The sequence below is a fragment of the Phyllobates terribilis genome, unplaced genomic scaffold (assembly GCF_046119375.1).
Source record: "Phyllobates terribilis strain yellow unplaced genomic scaffold, ASM4611937v1 Scaffold_3__8_contigs__length_932513732, whole genome shotgun sequence".
In the NCBI taxonomy this organism is placed as follows: domain Eukaryota; kingdom Metazoa; phylum Chordata; class Amphibia; order Anura; family Dendrobatidae; genus Phyllobates; species Phyllobates terribilis.
This window is the reverse complement of record NW_027362763.1, coordinates 249138532-249158900: the sequence shown is the minus strand read 5'-3', so window position 1 is coordinate 249158900 and position 20369 is coordinate 249138532. Positions and strand designations below refer to the sequence as shown.

The window sequence follows — 20369 nt, the reverse complement described above, 5'->3', positions numbered from 1 at the left end:
GTGGAGGAAGAAGTTCAGGGGAGCACTTGAGAAGGAGGATATAAAAAGGAAAGCCATCTTGGGAGTTCAGTTCAGTTGAGAGAGTGTTCAGTCAGAGGAGGACAGTGAAGGGAGCAGGAGCTCTGCAGGAGTTCTGCTCGGGAGGAGCGGGCCTGAGTGAGAGAGGCCCAGGAGGTGAGACTGAAGAGAGGAGAGGAGAAGGGAGGAAGGCTCCAAGAAAGGAAGAGGGGATCCTAGGGGAACGGGAAGTGCTGGAGGCCACCCGTACGCCCGAATCTACCAGGAGTGGAAGGATCAAGCCGCAGAGGGGACCGGCCCCCAACTAGTGAGAATTGTATATTCAACTAGAAACCGGAGGCTTCTGCACTTTCAGGGTGTAGTTGCCACAGCCACAATTAATCGCCAAAAAAGTAGCCGCATAGGATCCAGGGAACTCCAGGTTGCCCGCCAAGATCTGAGGTTACCGGCTTGGGACGCTGATTGTGAGGCGCAGGGCAGGAGGGTGAGAGCCAGCGCAGGAAGACGACTGAGAAAGGCACACAGAACAGGGTCCCGTTAAATACTTCTGACATACCTGACGGATTGCTGAACCCCTGCCTCGGTGAATGCAGAACGACGTGGGTGGTGATCATTGCCGTTGTAACCAGGAGCAACGTGATAACCGTGAGTAAACCCTGAAGACTGCACCCCACTGTCTCTGTGAATTATTGCTGCGCCATCATCCCCTGCACCACACTGCACAACAACATCTACCTCATCTATAATCATTACAGCAACGCCCTGGAGCTTAGCTCTACCTGTGGAGAGCTGAACCAACTCTGCTGCATTACCAACAGCTCCAGAGGACCTGCTCCACAGCGGCGGCTCCCTTTAGCCGCATACCACAGGTGGCGTCACGAACATTAAACATAAAAACTATAATCCTTTACTATAACCCCCCTTTTATTGACCGCCCTGGGTCACGGACCGGGTCACCGCCACTGTGACATCTCCCCTAGCAATGACCTGCCCGGCTACAGAGTACCCCACGGCCCAGGGGGCGCATCACATACAGGGCTGTTACACATGGTAAAGGTTCTGGTTACTTTGCAGCTTAGCTATATTCTTGGATCATATTCTGAAAAATGGATCCCTTACCTTCCACAGACTTCAGCAGTTTTTCATCCAGTATTTTGCCCCCTGCTGGTCACCTAGTATCAATATTTAGCAGGTGAGGGCTTCACATGACTATTGCAGCTAATCAGCAGCCGCTAATTGCCTGCAGTCTTCATATTCCATCAGCACAGGAAGAACAATAAGAATGTAATGTCTACAGCCTCTGATTGGCAGCAGTGGTCATAAAGCCCACCACCAGATGATGATGCCAGGGGAGTTGCATTGGACACAATGCTGAGTACGGAGCAAGGTTGTCAACCGTCCAGGAATTCCTGAACAGTTCATAAAAATAGGGAACTTCTTTCTCCTGTCCGTAAAAAAATTTATGCTTCCATTACTTTTTTTAAAGGGATTTTCCCATCTCCAAGATCCTATCCCAATATGTACTAGGTGTAACAATAATAATACTAGCAAATACCTCCAATTGGAAATGTAATATAGTTTTTGCTGATTATTTATGTCACTTACCCCATGTGCAGGACATTTCATTAGCTTAGGTATCCATGCTTACGACCATTCATTTAGTGACAGTTAGTTGGTTGATACCTAAGCTAATGCAATTTCCTGAACATGGGGTAAGCGATATAGCGAATCACAAGAACTATACTACATTTCTAATTAGAGGTACAGTGGTGGCCAAAAGTATTGGCACCCCTGCAATTCTGTCAGATAATACTCAGTTTCTTCTTGAAAATGATTGCAATCACAAATTCTTTGGTATTATTATCTTCATTTAATTTGTCTTCAATGAAAAAACACAAAAAGAATTGTCCTAAAGCCAAATTGGATATAATTCCACACCAAGCCTAAAAAAGGGGGTGGACAAAAGTATTGGCACTGTTTGAAAAATCATGTGATGCTTCTCTAATTCGTGTAATTAACAGCACCTGTAACTTACCTGTGGCACCTAACAGGTGTTGGCAATAACTAAATCACTTGCAGCCAGTTAACATGGATTAAAGTTGACTCAACCTCTGTCCTGTGTCCTTGTGTGTACCACATTGAGCATGGAGAAAAGAAAGAAAGAAAGAACTGTCTGAGGACTTGAGAAACGAAATTGTGAGGAAGCATGAGCAATCTCAAGGCTACAAGTCCATCTCCAAGGACCTGAATGTTCCTGTGTCTTCCGTGCGCAGTGTCATCAAGAAGTTTAAAGCACATGGCACTGTGGCTAACCTCAGACGGAAAAGAAAAATTGACGAGAGATTTCAACGCAAGATTGTGCGGAAGGTGGATAAAGAACCTCGACTAACATCCAAACAAGTTCAAGCTGCCCTGCAGTCCGAGGGTACAACAGTGTCAACCCGTACTATCCGTCGGCGTCTGAATGAAAAGGGACTGTATGGTAGGATACCCAGGAAGACCCCACTTCTTACCCCGAGACATAAAAAAGCCAGGCTGGAGTTTGCCAAAACTTACCTGAGAAAGCCTAAAACGTTTTGGAAGAATGTTCTCTGGTCAGATGAGACAAAAGTAGAGCTTTTTGGGAAAAAGCATCAACATAGAGTGTACAGGGAAAAAAAAAAGAGGCATTCAAAAAAAAGAACACGGTCCCTACAGTCAAACATGGCGGAGGTTCCCTGATGTTTTGGGGTTGCTTTGCTGCCTCTGGCACTGGACTGCTTGACCGTGTGCATGGCATTATGAAGTCTGAAGACTACCAACAAATTTTGCAGCATAATGTAGGGCCCAGTGTGAGAAAGCTGGGTCTCCCTCAGAGGTCATGGGTCTTCCAGCAGGACAATGACCCAAAACACACTTCCAAAAGCACTATAAAATGGTTTGAGAGAAAGCACTGGAGACTTCTAAGGTGGCCAGCAATGAGTCCAGACCTGAATTCCATAGAACACCTGTGGAGAGATCTCAAAATGGCAGTTTGGAGAAGGCACCCTTCATATATCAGGGACCTGGAGCAGTTTGCCAAAGAAGAATGGTCTACAATTCCAGCAGAGCATTGTAAGAAACTCATTGATGGTTACCGGAAGCGGTTGTTCGCAGTTATTTTGGCTAAAGGTTGTGCAACCAAGTATTAGGCTGAGAGTGCCAATACTTTTGTCTGGCCCATTTTTGGAGGTTTGTGTGAAATGATCAATGATTTGATTTTTGCTTCATTCTCTTTTGTGTTTTTTCCTTGCAAGCAAATTAAATGAAGATAATAATACCAAAGAATTTGTGATTGCAATCATTTTCAGGAAGAAACTGAGAAACTGAGTATTATCTGACAGAATTGCAGGGGTGCGAATACTTTTGGCCACCACTGTATTTGCTGATATTATTATTACACCTACTGCATATTGGGATAGGATCTTGGAGATGGGAATACTCTTTTAAACTGAAGAAGTGTGTACAGATTATGACTAATTATCACCATTTTGCTGCTCACATTGAATTAAGCTAATGTATTCATATCATGCGCTGTATAGTTACAGGTGCTTCTCACAAAATTAGAATATCATCAAAAAGTTAATTTATTTCAGTTCTTCAATATAACAGTGAAACTCATATATTATATAGAGTCATTACAAAGAGTGATCTATTTCAAGTGCTTATTTCTGTTAATGTTGATTATGGCTTACAGCCAATGAAAACACAAAAGTCTTTATCTCAGTAAATTACAATAATTAACAAAAAACTCCTGCAAAGACTTCCTAAGTGTTTAAAAAGGTCCCTTAGTCTGTTTCAGTAGACTCCACAATCATGGGGAAGACTGCTGACTTGACAGATGTCCAGAAGGCAGTCACTGACACACTCCACAAGGAGGGTAAGCCACAAAGGTCATTGCCAAAGAAGCTGGCTGTTTACAGAGTGCTGTATCCAAGCATATTAATGGAAAGCTGAGTGGAAGGAAAAAGTGTAGTAAAAAAAGGTGTTTGCAATGACTCTATATAATAATAATGATGATGATAATATGAGTTTCACTTTTTGAATTGAAGAACTGAAATAAATTAATTTTTTGATGATATTCTAATTTTGTGAGAAGCACCTGTATATTACTTAGATTTGAGAGTCTTCATTGGTTGATACCTTTTAATGGCTAACTGAAAAGATGGTAACAAATTGCAAGAGACTACGTACCACAAAATCTGAAGAGTCACATATTTATACACAATAAGACACATAAAAAATGCAATAGGTAGAAGAATATATATTTTCTGTATATTACTTAAATTCATAATGATTTATTATGGTTTATTTGAATGTGTCTGTCAAAAAAGATGTCGGTCTGTGACTTTTTTTTAAGAAGCTGTTCAGAAAAATAAAAAACCCTTTATCAAACTTCAAAAAGCATGACATTAGCAGTCATCACTGGTCAAATATGTACATTTCCTAAATTATCAGACTGGTGATTTTAAGTAAAAACACACACATTCAGCTGGGGTTTGAGTTGGTATACATGCAGCATATAAATGCATGTTCACATTGGCCATGAAACAGACAAAACCTACAAGAAACACTAAGAACCCTATTTTATTTAAATGCACTTTTGCTTTTTACTTATTTAGTTACAGCAGGGTTTATGCTCATTTTGTTTCTTGCAGGTTTTGTTTGGAGAGTTTAAGTAGTAGAGGGAAAGGTAAGTAAAGGAGACCCAAGCGTGTGTAGAATTCTCGCCATTATATTTCATGGGAGTTATGAAAACAGTAGTGCCAGCCAATTAGCTAAATGTATTCCCTCCAACACGACATACATAATATTATACAGCAATACCTAAAAAGGACCACTAGATGGCGAACAAAAACATCTACAGATTTTCCTGTGAAAATTATTTTTAGTAACGTTTGGTTTTTCTTTAAAAAGCACCTAAAATACATAGTAATTCTGTCTATGTGTTGTCATCTTTTATTTTTCAATTACTTTCCACTGGAATATTTATCCCGAAATGTATAGGTCTAAGACAGACTAATAATATACCTGTATAAAAAGATAAACACCTCTGTTCTCTGTTAAAGCACAATCCAGCGTTTTTTGTTGCAGTGCTGGAGTGGTGCCACTGATCTAAGTTTCCTGACCCTACGTTTCCGCAGCAGAAACGCACACAAAATTGCTACATGATGATCAATAAAGTTTGTTTAAAAAAAACCTATTCTCTAATTTCAACATGAAGACATGAAAAATGCATGCATAAAAACTGCATCAAAAAACACATGCGGCAAAAACGCATGTAAAAAACGCACCAAAAACCGCAAGTAACCTAATTTGCATATTAGATGCGGAAATGGTGCGGAAATTCTGCAGCGTCAAAACCGCAGCAAATCCGCACCGTGTGCGCATACCCTGACAAGTAACCCCATTTTGGAAACTTCACCCCTAGATGAATTCCTTAAGATCTGTAGTTACTAAAAGGGGTCACATGTGGGGGTTTCTGCTGTTTTGGCATGTCAGGGGCTCTTCAAATGTGTCATGGCGTCTGCAATCTATTCCAACCAAAATTGCGCTCCAGAAGTAAATTGATGCTCCTTCCCTTCCGAGCCTTGCCGTGTGCCCAAACAGTAGTTTCCCACCACATATGGGGTATTAGTGTGCTCAGGAGAAATTGCATGACAAGTTGTATAGTCCATTTTCTTTGGTTGCCCTTGTGAAAATAAAAAAATTGGGGCTGAAGCAACATTTTTGTGGTAAATATTCATTTTTTAATTTTCATGGCTCAAACTTATAAAATTCTGTGAAGCACCAGTGGGTTCAAGGTGCTCACCACATCTCTAGATAAGTTCCTTGAGGGGTGTAGTGAGCATTTGTAACCCTTAGGTGAGTCATATAATTGTATAACATTAGACTGAGTAAATGGAAAATTACAATTTTTTCTACTAAAATGTTGCTTTGGCCCCAAGTTTTTAATTTTCAAAAACAATAATAGGAGAAAATGAAGAGTACAATTTGTACCATGTGTGGTCAAAAACTACTTTTGCGGCACAGTGCAAAGCTCAGAAAGGAAGAAGCGCCATATTGGAGTTCAGATTTTGCTGGAATGGTTTGAGGGTACAATGTCACATTGACAGAACAGCAGAACCCCCCATAAGTGACCCCATTTTACAAACTACACCTCTCAATGAATTCATCTAAGGATGCATTGAACATATTAACAAATGTGCCTCACAGAATTTTATACCATTGGGCGGTGAAGAAAGAATAATTATATTTTTACCACTGAAATTTAGTTTTGGCCCCAAATTTTAAATTTTTATAAGGGCTAATAGGAAAAAATGGACCTCATATTTGTTGTGCAATTTCTCCTGAATGCGCCACTACCCTACATGTAATCGGGAACTACTTTTCAGGCACAGTGGAAAGCTGTAAAGGGAAGGAGCACCATATTATAGTGCAGATTTTACTGTTATGGTTTGCGGGTGCCATGACCCACTGGGAGAGCCCCTCAGGTGCCAGAACAACAGAACCCCCAATAAGTGACCACATTTTATAAACAACACCTCTCAATGAATTGATTTAAGGATGCAGTGATCATATTGACACCACGGATGTGTCACAGAATTTTGTACCATTGGTCAGTGAAGAAAAAATTACATTTTTACCACAAAAATTTTGTTTTAGCCCCAGATTTTACATTTTCGCATGGGGAAATGAGTAAAACTGGCAACTAAATGTTTACCACAATTTCTGCTGAACATGGCAATACCCCAGATTTGACTGTACATTACTGCTTAGTCACACGGTGAGATTCAAGCAGGAAGGCGCACTATTTGACTCTCGGAGAACAACTTATTGTAGAATAGTTTGCAGACTCCATATACAGAGCCCCTAAGTGCCAGAAGAGCAGAATCAACCCTCAAGTGACTCCATTTTGGAAATTACACCCTTCTGGGAATTTACTTACAGGTGTAGCGACGATTTTGACTTAATGAGTGTTTTCCCAAAACAAGCAGCAATGCTAAGTGGAGATTGAAAATCTGCTGTTGTAGTGACCAGTACGTTGTGGTGCCCAGTACATTTTAATGTCCATACAATATGTCCAGTTTGTGTTTCTGGAGACACGCACCCCGTAAATTAAGCGTGCTCTCATCGCTATATAAATGACCAACATGTAGACGCTGTATGACATACTGGGGCTCAGAGAAGAGGGGAATATTTGAACTTCTGTATGCAGCAATATATGGGGCCCATTATTCTGTATGTAGCATTATATGGGGCCCATTATTCTGTATGTAGCATTATATGGGGCACATTATTCTGTATGCAGCATTATATGGGGCCCATTATTCTGTACAGTGCATTATATGGGGTTCATTATTCTGTATGCAGCATTATAAGGGGTCCATTATTCTGTAAGCAGCATTATATGGGGTCCATTAATCTGTATGGTGCATTATATGGGGTCCATTATTCTGTATGCAGCATTATATGGGGTCCAATATTCTATATGGAGCATTATATCGGGCCCATTATTCTGTATGGTGCAATATATGGGATCCAATATTCTGTATGGTGCAAAATATGGGGTCCATTATTCTGTATAGAGCATTATATGGGCCCTATTATACTGTATGGTGCAAAATATGGGATCCTTTATTCTCTTTGGAGCAATATATGGGGGCCATTATACTGTATGAAGCATTATATGGGGCCTATTTTACTGCATGGTGCAAAATATGGGATCCATTATTCTGTATGGAGCATTATATGGGGGCCATTATACTGTATGGAGCATTATATGGGGTTCATTATTCTGTATGGAGCATTATACAGGGCCCATTATTCTGTATGGAGCAATATATGGGGCTCATTATACTGTATGGAGGACTTAGTGGTGCCATAATACTTTATGGAGGACTATACTGTCTGGTCTGCATCATGTGCTGTGAGGATTCACCAGTTTCGGGGCTATAGTAGAATTTACAATAGATATCACTCATGTAAGAAGTAAGTGAAATCTTTGGCATTGTATAATACCTATATTTCTTATCTGTGCATCATGAATTGTGGTATGTGTTAAAGGGGCCCACTGAGACTCTTTCGCCCGAGGCCCGTGAAAACCTGGAGCCGGCCCTGGGAGAAAGAAAAGGTAAATGGGCATGGATTGGGGTGTGGCCAGGGACGTGGGCTAAATTTGCAGACGTGAGCTGCATGATATGTCCCTCTTTCTGTACTTCAAAAGTTTGGAGGTATGCGGAGGGAGAAAATGGATTGAATATGGATATAAAAAATGGACACACTAATGGCATATGGATGAAAAATTGTCATTTTTTTTTTCTGGACACAAAACAGATGATTTTGCATACGCTTGTGTTAGCCCAGCCTAAGAGCTCATTCATTCAACCGTATTTTCGGTCTTGTGAATTTTTTTTTGTATAGCTGGACAATCCCTACAATGATTAGCCTTGTTTAGACGCCAAGAGCCTGAAGTAGTTTTCACCAGAATTCAGGCATAAAACTGCTTGAAATATCGCAACATTCAGTGCAGCTCAAAGTTGTGTAAATAATGTTTTACATTTTTATGCAAGTCCTGGTCAGCACCAGCAACTTTTTAAGAGGTAAGCAAAACTTTGGGTGGGACGAGTCCTGGCTAAGCTCCCTCTCTATCATAATTCATGCCTCAGGGGTGCATAAATTACAATGGTAGTATACATAAGCCCCAGGATATTTCTGTCTGTGGAGCACAGCACTTTAAAAATGCCCCAAATTCACTAAAGGCGCATGCATCTTAATGAAGTGATAACATCTTACTTCAGTGCACTGTTTGTTACAACTGGTGTGCAAAACACTAATCTTAATGAATTGGGGCCTAAGGGCCTGTGCACATATTGCAGATTTGTCGCTTTTTTTTTCTGTGCTGATTTTTCACAAGACCTGAAGGGTTTCCTGATTCCAGCAAAGTGAATGAGAATCCTGAAGTCTTATGCACACGTTGTTTATTTTTGACTTGCAGATTTAGTGCAGATTTAAATCTACAGCATGTCAATTCTTTCAGTGTTTTTGCTTCAGATTTCATCCATACTAAAGAATGGGGCAAAATCTGCAACAAAAACGCATGTCGAAAATGCATAAAAAAGTGCATTTTTTTCTGCTGCGTTTTTCCTGCCCAGATATGCAAAAATGATGCAGAAATACTTAACCTGGACACATACCCTAAGTCTTCCTTCACATGGTTATTTTGCAGTGTTTTTTCTTGAGTACTGAAAAGCTTCATGAGTTTTATGCTTTGTTTTAGTGTTTTTTGATAACACTCAGAGCATTCTGCATTTAGAAAAAATACCAGAAACCATAAATCATAGTCACAACAAAAAACACTTTTTTGATAAAGGTAAAGGGGTTATCTGGAACACGTATACAATTTTCACTTCATTGTAATAGAGATGAGCAAAAAGTTTTGTGATACCCAGTATCAACTTTTCAGCCAGACTTCCCCGCTGTGGCAAGAATCCTTGACCCAGCATCTATTGGGCATTTTTGTCACTTCCTAGGCCCTGTAACACCATGACATTTCATAAAACTTAGCCACTTGCCCTTACACAAAGTGATGACATGTGCTGTGACCTCATGATGCCGTGGAGCCTAGGAAGCGACACAGGCGCTCAGGAGATGTTAGGCCTAGGACGCATAGGTGAAGTCTGGCTCCAACAGAAAATCAGATCAGAGGTTGGAACTGGGTACCGCAAATCTTTTTTTCTCATCTCTAGTTTTTAACATGCTGCACCCTTAGTAAAGTAGAGTGTAATGTACCCACTGATAGGATTCCTCTGTTTCACACTCCTGCCACTTGTCACATGACTGTCATATGCATTTTTCATACAGCCTATCACAGGCCAATAACTTTCTTTTCATCTTCTTTCAATTGAGAAAAGTGGAAGAAAAAGCAATAAACACAGAATCACAAGTATATAAATCTCATATACAGTGGGTACGGAAAGTATTCAGACCCCTTTAAATTTTTCACTCTTTGTTTCATTGCAGCCATTTGGTAAATTCTAAAAAGTTCATTTTTTTTCTCATTAAAGTACACTCTGCACCCCATCTTGACTGAAAAAAAACAGAAACGTAGAAATTTTTGCAAATTTATCAAAAAAGAAAAATTGAAATATCACATGGTCATAAGTATTCAGATCCTTTGCTCAGACACTCATATTTAAGTCACATGCTGTCCATTTCCTTGCGATCCTTCTTGAGATGGTTCTGTTCCTTCATTGGAGTCCAGCTGTGTTTAATTAAACTGATAGGACTTGATTTGGAAAGGCACACACCTGTCTATACAAGACCTGACAACTCACAGTGCAAGTCAGACCAAATGAGAATCATGAACTCAAAGGAACTGCCCAAGGAGCTCAGAGACAGAATTGTGGCAAGGCACAGATCTGGCCAAGGTTACAAAAGAATTTTTGCATTACTCAAGGTTCCTAAGAGCACAGTGGCCTCCATTATCCTTAAATGGAAGAAGTTTGGGACCACCAGAAGTCTTCCTAGACCTGGCCGTCCAGCCAAACTGAGCAATCGTGGGTGAGAGAGGTAAAGAAGAACCCCAAGATCACTGTGGCTGAGCTCTAGAGATGCAGTAGGGAGATGGAAGAAAGTTTCACAAAGTCAACTATCACTGCAGCCCTCCACCAGTCGGGCCTTTATGACAAAGTGGCCTGATGGAAAACTCCTCAGTGCAATAGATATGAAAGCCCGCATAGAGTTTGCTCAAAAACACATGAAGGAATCCCAGACTATGAGAAATAAGATTCTCTGGTCTGATGAGACAAAGATAGAACTTTTGGTGATAATTTTAAGCGGCATGTATGGAGAAAACCAGGCACTGCTCATCACCTGCCCAATACAATCCCAACAGTGAAACATGGTGGTGGCAGCATTATGCTATGGGGGTGTTTTTCAGCTGCAGGGACAGGACGACTGGTTGCAACTGAAGAAAACATGAATGCGGCCAAGTACAGAGATATCCTGGATGAAAACCTCTTCCAGAGTGCTCTGAACCTCAGACTTGGCTGAAGGTTCACCTTCCAACAAGACAATGACCCTAAGCATACAGCTAAAATAACAAAGGAGTGCCTTTAGAACAACTCTGGGACCATTCTTGACTGGCCCAGCCAGAGCCCTGACCTAAACCTAATTGAGTATCTCAGGAGAGACCTAAAAATGGCTGTCCACCAACGTTCACCATCCAATCTGACGGAACTGGAGAGGATCTGCAAGGAAGAATGGCAGAGGGTCCCCAAATCCAGGCGTGAAAAACTTGTTGCATTATTCCCAAGAAGACTCATGGCTGCACAAGCTCAAAAGGGAGCTTCTACTCAATACTGAGCAAAGGGTCTGAATACTTATGACCATGCGATATTTCAGTTTTTCTTTTTTAATAAATTTGCAAAAATTTCTACATTTCTGTTTTTTTCAGTCAAGATGGGGTGCAGAGTGTACATTAATGAGAAAAAAAAATAACTTTTTAGAATTCACCAAATGGCTGCAATGAAACAAAGAGTGAAAACTTTAAAGGGGTCAGAATACTTTCCGTACCCACTGTAAGTGGTCATGTGATGAGCATCAAGAGTGAACAACTGTGCAGAATCCTAACAGTGAGTTTGTTACACTCTGCTAGGATTCAGAATGTTCCACTCCCTTGCAAATTTTTTACATTTATTCTTTCTATAACCATCTTTTATTTTCATGCAATACATTCAATAAACTATAACATTTTTAGTTTTCCAGTGTAACTGTATGAGGTCTTCATTTTTTAACAAGCCCTCCCATAGAGTTCTTTTTTTACTAAATCTGTGTAATGTGTCTGTAGTGTAGAGTGTGTATGTATTAATGTACTCACCTGCCACTGCCTTCTCCACTGCTCTTCTCAGTGATGACTCCACTCATCGGAGTCTCGGGTCACACTGTGCTCTGCATGACTCAGAAGTGACCTTTACAATGTAAGTCTATGGAGCTTCAGAACAAAACTCATTAGGCTTACATTTTAAAAGAGACTTCTGGCTCATGCATAGAGTTTATGTGGCACCCTGCTGTTCAGAGGTACCACAGGACCCAGGGTGCATGGATGGACTTCTCCACAAGAGGCCCTCACTACATACAAACACCTCCACCCTTCCACCTCATACCAGCAGAGGGAGCCCGTTAAGGACATATATATATGGAGGGTGGAGCTAGGCAGTGCAGTTAGTTGTTGGAGAGCGTGCTGACGCACGTCTGCTGCTGAGTTCTGAGGGCCCCGAGTGTGGCCGACGGCAAGGAGGAGAGGAGAGAGGAGTTGAAAGGGGCAGAGGAGCATCATAGGCTCACCCCGAATATACAAACCGGACACCGGGTCCGCACCTACAGGGTGCTTTATACCCAGTAGGGACCACCAGCATTCCAGGAGGACTACAAGTGCCTGGCAGACCTGAAGTTAGACCCATTACAGGACCAGAAACCACGAAGGCCCTGGCGACCAGGGATAGTGGTTGCCAGCAGAAGGTCCCACTACCAAGCGACAGGTGAAGGAACAGCACGACACATAAGCTAGGCCCAGTTGCAGGCTGGCCAGGAGCATACAGAGAGGCAGACACGAACCAGGAGGCCTTATACCCGCTCACTGGGGAAAAGTCCTGAAGTGCACCCATCCTACTGAGTACCCTGGACCATACCTGACATCCGCACCAGTAAAGGTATTGAAGTGAATCCCCTGTCTCTGTCAGTTACTCCAGCTGCGCCATCCCGCCTGCACTACAAGTCCCAGCATCACCACCCACCAAACTTCACACTGCCCCGGGGGCCTGCTCCACCTGTGGGGAACAGAAACACCTCAGCTGCCATCCCATCAACCCCCGGAGGTCTTCAGCAGCGCTGGTAAACCTTACCAGGTACCACAGGTGGCGTCTCAAACTATTTACTTTATTTTTATCTCTATCCAAGTTACAATCCCCTTTTTGGTTGACCACCCTGGGCCACGGACCGGGCCAGCCACTGTGACATATTCCCCCCAACATCCATAGGCCCGGACACCGAGTACCCCACTGCCCTGGTGGCGCGTCATCTCGAGTGAGCTGGATTGTCTGAAAAGCGGTGACGTCACTGAGAAGAAAAGCAGAACGGAGCTGGATACCAGAGAAGATGGCAGCAGGTGAGTATATTAACACACACATACACACACACTACAGAACATACACATATCCACAGCTTTTGTAAACTTCATGGGAGGGCATCTTTAACTGGAAAAGTTGTATTCTTCAAAATGTACTATTAATAATAGCAGCAACAATACTAGCTGGGTGTGTTAATAAAATTATAATACCCCCAGTGCCGTAACTATAAACTTCGGGGCCCCGGGGCAAAACTTCATAGTGGGGCCCCTCAACATTTCAATCACTAGAGGTTGTGCGGAACGTGGTGAAGCCTGCTACGCATTGTTATATACAACACACAGGCTTCACCACGTTCCGCAAGACCTTTAATAGATTTTGTTGTTTATGATGCAAGTTATAGAAGTTAAATATTCAGTGAATATGTTTGGAAAATTAATAAGGTGAATAATTCCAAATATTGCACAATTTTCAAATAACTGTATATGTTTATTAAATAGCAGGGCTTCTCACAGTTTGTCACAGAGATATTTGTGTCTGCTGAGACCGTCTCCTCTCAATGATGCTGAGTTTGTTACAGTCAGTGTGCACTGTGCCGGCCTTGCCAACTCTCTGTGATCTCCAGACTAACATATTGTTACAAATCTTGTGCTATGAGACTCTCCAGGCCAGTGCAGGTTTCCATTCACTGACAGCTGGCAGAGCTCCTGGAAATTATTGAAATTATAGTCTCTCCTGTCCTCCGGGTGACATTGTCTGACAGGAATATAGGAGCTGGGTATTTTATGAGAAATTAAAGTATTAAAATACAATTTTTTTACTATCAGTTTGGGGCCCCTTGGGTGGTTGGGGCCCCGGAGCAGTGCCCCGGCTGCCCCGGTTGCAGTTACGACCCTGAACACCCCTTCAGATACCAGAAACAGTATTTGAATTTTACAACTAATAATTCAATATATATGAATTTTAAAATAATATCCACAATGAAACAGTAGCTCAAAAACACGTGAATGATAGTAGTCACATGCCTACACCCAGATTCAGATTCAGGCTACCACAGACTTGACCAGTAAATGCTCAAACAAATGCAAGCTATAAAAGGTAACTCCCAGCAGGCTTTTTTTTTAAATAGACTACTTACTCATATATTGCAGCCTTCACTGGACAAAGTTCTCACTCTTTATTAAATAAGTCAAAAAGTGGTAACATCAATCAACAGCTGGCATGCGGAGTCTTACATATGGAGTAGTCCATTTTCAAAAAGTCGGCAGGGAAATGCCTTTTATAGCTTGCATTTATTTTAAAATAATATGAAATAAAATTAATTTTTAATAACACAATCTCATCCTATTTTTCACTATACTCTTTGCCTTCCCTATATGCATATTATTTCATTGGTAACTGTATATTAAAGTACTGTAATTTTTCATGTACACGCCATCCTTTGCGTGTACATGAGGAATAGCAGTACTGTATTTATGGATATTATATAACTTGTATACTGCAATTGCACCAGTTTTCCCCTTTGAAGGCTCTATCTCTTAATTTGCAAATCACACTCAGCTGGTGGGAGGAGACTAGCAGCTATGATGTCTCCCATACACAGCACACAGAAAGGGATTCCTGCTTTTCATTCCTTAGCAAACAAACAGAAGCCACGTAGATGTGAATTCAGCTTTGGGTAGAGGTAAAAAATTAGTTTGAAAGCTAAGAGAGTGTCTGTTTCTGTGTCTTCCTCTGCCTGTTTTCTCACTTTGCATCTCATTCATCCTCCCTTCTCCATAAAGTACAATAAGAGGTGTAACCTGACACCTCACTTTGCTGAAGTGGAGTTGTTTTTTTCAAAGTGAATGGAGAGTTCAGGAGGCAGGGAAGAAAGTGGCTCATAAGTGAAGACGGAAGCAGAATTCTCTGATAAGATATATTCCAAATAGAGATAATCAGATCGTTTCATGCAAACCCTTTCCACGGTCCAGGTGAGTGCTCTCTGGCCATGGACAGGAGATGCAAGAATTCCCTTAGCTTCCGGGTTCCTCAGCACAAAGCCTGATTCGCTGGGCTGGTGAGATATCACCTGTGCACAGCATAATGCTCAGATGATGTTATGCCAGACTAGCGAATCAAATGCCACAGAGGGGAACCCCAAAGCTCAGTAGTCCCGTGCAGTGACCTGGTCAGCCTTTTCTTCATTCCCATGCCTCCAGGACAGGTTTACACGTTGCCTCATTCAGCCCTCTTTTCTAGCTGTCCAAGGCCCAACAACCCACAGCTCCACTCCTGGATTAAGGCCAGGCTCACTCACAGTGTCAAGGATTTTATAGCTATTTCTTGGTATGACTGCCACTTCTCCAGTTACTCTTTCAGCATGCCCCCTCTCCAACCTTCCTGTTTCACACACCCCAATAAACAACTCACTTTCTTTCTCTTCCAGAAGTATGACTAACTCCTCTAACAGGAAACCAATGGTATACCCCCAGCACACCTCCCACTATCTGGGCTGACCAGCTGTGACCCCTTGCTCTCCAGCTGCTTACATGAGGAATAACACATTAGAACATGTGAACACAGTTACACAATGATCACAACTAGGTCTTCTGGGTGGAGTGTTTCTTCTGTCTTCTCCTTGTATTCTTAGAAAAATATTAAAATTTGAGAATCTTAAGATTTGAGACACTCAAATCTTAATATTTTTCGGTCTACTGGCTAACACGGTACAAAGATATATATTTTTCCTGTACCTTATACTCTTACTGAGTGATAGGCCTAGCACACTATGTAATTGTACTCCCATTACTTCTCAGAGCCTCATCTCTTCTTTTAACAGTATCCTATACACAGATACTGGCTTTATGTGTTGGACTGGCTGGACGTTGCGCCTTTTCCTTCTCTAAATTTATTTGGCGCCACTATTTTTGCCCTGACGTTGTGCCCTGGTACTGCAGCGCTGATACAGTAGATCCGCATTTAATCAAGTTCTAAAGGCAGTTAAGGAGTTGAATGTGTTTATGGACCATCACATCACATTTATCAATGATATCAGTTTAGTATCGGTACAGGTCAATCAGTTTTTCGATGTTCTAACAATGTGAAATACAGATCTGGAAAGTCTCTATCACACCACAGCCAAGGTGTCTTTAATGCAGCCCATTCAGATTGTTATTTTTCTCTTATCTATTCCTTGAAAAATTCTCACACTAGAAAATGAGAAGTTGAATATCACAGCTGACACTATTGTTAAGAAATAGCGTTAGAAAAATGAACCAATTCAATTTCCGATACAGATGTGGTGGGTGTGGGGGGTTTCAGGTTCCTTGTCAGGTCCTACATTAGTAACTCTGATCTCCTGAGTAGAATGCATCATACAATTACTGCACAGCTATAGTACAATGCAAACAGATTTACATTTATAAAAGTATCCACTTGCTTGGTGTCGTTTTTGGGGGGAGACATAGAACTTGATTTATACCTGTGCAACGTTAGCAAAATAATAGGACTACACAGTGACTGACTGCCATAACAGTGAGGTATCCAAAAAGTCCTGATCTGAAATTACTTTATACTTATACCATTCAGTAAAAAACAAAGCAGTGTCACCTGGTGTCTAGATAATAGTACTGAATAACACAAAACAAATACTATATAGTGCCCAATAAGACCATCCTAGAGTGTCGAAATATTACCACTACACAGATTGCAGCACCAAGTCACCACGGCTTCCTGGGCAAGAAAGAAGAAGAAGAATCCCCCCATACTCACTGTACATGCTCAGGAGCGGATGTCACACACATGCACGGTGCTGGAATGAAGTGTACAGCAGGGAAGGATGTCCGTCACATCCAGAGGGGCAGGATTACAGGAACTGAGGCCAGTGTAGGGGAAGAAAAACCCTGCTGGACTAGTCCTGGCTAATAAAAATAACAGGAGCTGCCCTTTTAAAGTTGCTTTCTACAATAAAAAAATGTTTCTGAGGGAACTTTGTTGTAATGTAGTAATAGGCCAATTTAACCAAAGGACACTTGGGAGAGAGAACACAAGAGAGTGGCAGAAGGTGTGCTCTGCACATGCATACACATACAATATGTTCCTAATGTATTCTTACAGCACTACTAGCAGAGGAACAGTACAGATTTTGGGGTGGTTTGGCTACAAGGGGTATGGACCTCTAGCCGCTTAAAGGGGGACTAAATGGGACTAAAAAGTGACTACATTTCAGATATAGAGCCAATCAATCTGGTGCCCTCCATTTGACTCTCGCTTCATGCTCCATTCAGATTGACATTCCATTCCGCCTTCTTCCAAGATGGCCTCAGAAGAGGCATGGGATGGGGTGCACAGCCAAGTCAGGGGAGGGCTATTTTAGACTTACTTCCCCATGTAGGGTGACTATTCATGAGAAACGTAGAATCACTTTTCAGTCCAAGGTGGGAGGTTTGCATTGAATAAACATGTATTAATACAGGCAGGCAACTTAAGGTCATTTGTAAGTGGTGCAAGAAATAGAAATTTGTCTTTGATACTATTAATTACATGTAGAATTGTTATATGGCTATGGTTAATCTTAGAAATATTTGCTTACAATTGGCTGCTCATATATGGGCTTCAATTAGAAAGGACGACCAAGGATCAAATATGTCGGACCCAGGACTGACTCCATATATTTTTCCCATTTCTTATCCGTTCCGCTCTGGATGCTCCTTTGCAGTACTATGAAGAATGTCTTTTGATAATTCCCAATGTTTAAAAGTCACTTTTGTTCTCTATATCCTAGGTTCAGGTCTCTCCAGGGATTGTCCTTCTTATTATGCATTGTGCCTCTACTAAAGGAGATTAAAGTGATATTTTACAGTTATATGAAAAAGTTTGGGCACCTCTATTAATCTTAAGCTTATTGTTTTATAAAAAATTGGTGTTTTTGCAACAGCTATTTCAGTTTGATATATGTAATAACTGTTGGACACAGTAATGTTTCTGCCTTGAAATGAGGTTTATTGTACTAACAGAAAATGTGCAATCTGCTTTCAAACAAAATTTGACAGGTGCATAAGTATGGGCACCTCACCAGAAAAGTGACATTAATATTTAGTAGATCCTCCTTTTGCAAAAATAACAGCCTCTAGTCGCTTCCTGTAGCTTTTAATGCGTTCCTGGAGCCTGGATGAAGGTATTTTTGACCATTCCTCTTTACAAAACAATTCCAGTTCAGTTAAGTTTGATGGTCGCCGAGCATGGACAGCCCTCTTCAAATGATCCCACAGATGTTCAATGATATTCAGGTCTGAGGACTGGGATGGCCATTCCAGAACATTGTAATTGTTCCTCTGCATGAATGCCTGAGTAGATTTGGAGCGGTGTTTTGGATCATTGTCTTGCTGAAAGATCCATCCCCTGTGTAATTTCAACTTTATCACTGATTCTTGAACATTATTGTCAAGAATCTGCTGATACTGAGTGGAATCTATGCGTCCCTCAACTTTAACAAGATTCCCGGTGCCGGCATTGGCCACACAGCCCCAAAGCATGATGGAACCTCCACCAAATTTTACTGTGGGTAGCAAGTGTTTTTCTTGGAATGCTGTGTTTTTTTGATGTTTTTCTTGGCCTGCCACTTCTGGCCTTAACAAGAACTGTCCCTGTGTTCTTCCATTGCCTTACTATGTTCCTCACAGTGGAAACTGACAGGTTAAATCTCTGAGACAGCTTTTTGTATCCTTCCCCTGAACAACTATGTTGAATAATCTTTGTTTTCAGATCATTTGACAGTTGTTTTGAGGAGCCCATGATGCCACTCTTCAGAGGAGATTCAAACAGGAGAACAACTTGCAAGTGGCCACTTTAAGTAGCTTTTCTCATGATAGCATACACCTGGCTCTGAAGTTCAAAGCTCAATGAGGTTACAAAACCCAAAAAAGTGCTTTAGTAAGTCAGTAAAAAGTAGGTAGGAGTATTTAAAACAAGAAAATGATAAGGGTGCCCATACTTATGCACCTGTCAAATTTTGTTTGAATGCAGATTGCATATTTTCTGTTAGTACTATAAACCTCATTTCAAGGCAGAAACATTACTGTGTCCAACAGTTATTACATATATCAAACGGAAATAGCTGCTGCAAAAACACCAATTTTTATAAAACATTAAGCTTAAGATTAATAGGGGTGCCCAAACTTTGGCTGCTAGACTGGTTATATGGAAGTCGCCTCCTATGAGGGCACAATAGGCTGACATGTTAACCACATTATTATGATTGAATGTGACGCGCCCCCTGGGCCGTGGGGTACTCGGTAGCCGGGCCGGTCGGTGCTGGGGATGTCACGGTGGCAGTTACCCGGTCCGTGACCCAGGGCGGTCAATTAAAGGAAAAGGTAAAAGAGGAATAAGAGGAATAAAGTTTTTAGAGATAATGTTCGTGACGCCACCTGTGGTATGTGGCTATATGGGGCCGCCACTGCGGTGCAGATCATCTGGAGCTGATGGTGACGCAGAAGAGTTGGTTCAGCTCTCCACAGGCAGAGCTTAGCTCTAGGGCAGTAGATGGTGATTTTATGAGGTAGATGTTGTTGGTGCGGTGTAGTGCAGGTGATGGCGCAGATAATGACCAGTCCACAGCTTAATGGCGGTTTCCTCTTATCTTTACTTGTGGTTTGTTAAGCAAACCGGGCACGGGTACTAGCTGGTAGTAGAGGTCCGGGCGGCCTGGGAGCAAGTTGGGGATCCACCTCGCCAGGTGAAGTTGTAGGCCTTCCCTCTGCGCTAATCTCTTTGGCCTTGCTGCTTCAAGCTATGCTCGTCCGTGAGTAAAACGTCTTTTTCCTCACCCGTATGTCAGGCAGCTCGGGCCTTCCTTAAGTGTCACTCCCACGTGGCGGTGCTGGGCCCTATGGTGCTGCTGTGTCGCCGGGCGTCTGGTGGGGCCAGGAGACCAGAAGTCTCCTGCCCCCTGGATTCTGCTACTGAGCCTTCAGTGCCCCACAACCACGGACTCCGGTGTATGGTTCCTTTGCGCTTCTCCTCTGGGGCGAGCTTGTACACAGCTCCCTTCCCCAGGTCCTTCCTCGTCGCTCTCCTGTCTCCAACTCCTCTCAACTCACTCTCACTAACCCCGCTTCCAGATTCCAGTGTAAAGGGGAGGGGCTCCCCTTTCTGGTCTGGAGCCAGGAAAGTGTTGTATGCTGGTATACCTGATTAGGGGACCCCTCCTTGCTTCCAGGCATG

At 42.1% G+C, this 20369-nt stretch overlaps 1 protein-coding gene across 1 annotated transcript in view; it reads right to left on the bottom strand.

Annotated features, from left to right (window-relative positions):
* The window catches only part of MED12L (mediator complex subunit 12L), a 981938-nt gene that overhangs the window by 742571 nt on the left and 218998 nt on the right, over positions 1-20369 (bottom strand). The window lies entirely within an intron of this gene.